General features: G+C 41.4%; 1 long non-coding RNA gene across 1 annotated transcript; it reads left to right on the top strand.

Moving 5' to 3' along the window:
• LOC107576595 (uncharacterized) lies at nt 1-689 on the top strand. The gene is made up of 3 exons (XR_001608081.1): nt 1-90; nt 178-226; nt 349-689. It is a non-coding gene; the product is annotated as an uncharacterized lncRNA (long non-coding RNA).
• The last annotated feature ends 6 nt before the right edge of the window (nt 690-695 follow it).

The following is a 695-nucleotide window of genomic DNA, read 5'->3' as shown; positions in this document are numbered from 1 at the left end:
GATGAAGATGCAGCTCCAGGAGATGAAGATGAAGAGGAGGATGATGAGGAAGAGGGAGAAGAGGAGGAAGAAGAGGACATCAGCGGAGAGGTTAATGCCAGAAAATAATGATTATTCCTCTTATATTTGCAAATATAGTACATGGTGTCAATTTGTGCCTTTTTTGCACACTTTTAGGAAGAGGAGGAAGAGTTAAATGACGGCGAGGTAGATGAGGAAGACTTTGGTAAGTGAATAGATGAAGTGTTTGTAAAGTTCGAAGGGTTACCAGCACCTGTTGAATGCTGGTAAGCAGGGTGAGAGTAAGAGTAAACAAAACATCTGGTTTCTCCTGTGTTGTGTTTACAGAGGAGGAGCGGGGTCAGAAGAGGAAAAGAGAGCTGGATGAGGAAGGGGAGGAAGGGGAAGAAGATGATGACTGAACATGCACTCCCCCTATTGTGATCTGACCGTTTAACCCCTGTATATCTGTCCTATTGTCACTCTGCGACGGTTTGGGGAGGTTTTCAAATGGTAGGGGGTGGGTTAGTATAAACGAGGATACAGATTAAATATTTGTTTTTAGCTTTTTTGTTGTTGTTGTTGTTTTCTTTTGGTTTGGTTTGTACTTTCAGTTTGATTCCCTTCATTTTCTCCAAAAGTTCTTCAAATGGCTGACAACACCGTGTGGGAAAATTATTATTGTTGGAAAAAAA

The sequence above is a fragment of the Sinocyclocheilus grahami genome, unplaced genomic scaffold (assembly GCF_001515645.1).
Source record: "Sinocyclocheilus grahami isolate Dianchi unplaced genomic scaffold, SAMN03320097.WGS_v1.1 scaffold3996.1, whole genome shotgun sequence".
In the NCBI taxonomy this organism is placed as follows: domain Eukaryota; kingdom Metazoa; phylum Chordata; class Actinopteri; order Cypriniformes; family Cyprinidae; genus Sinocyclocheilus; species Sinocyclocheilus grahami.
The sequence above is the reverse complement of the archived record's forward strand: the minus strand, read 5'-3'. Positions and strand labels throughout refer to the sequence as shown.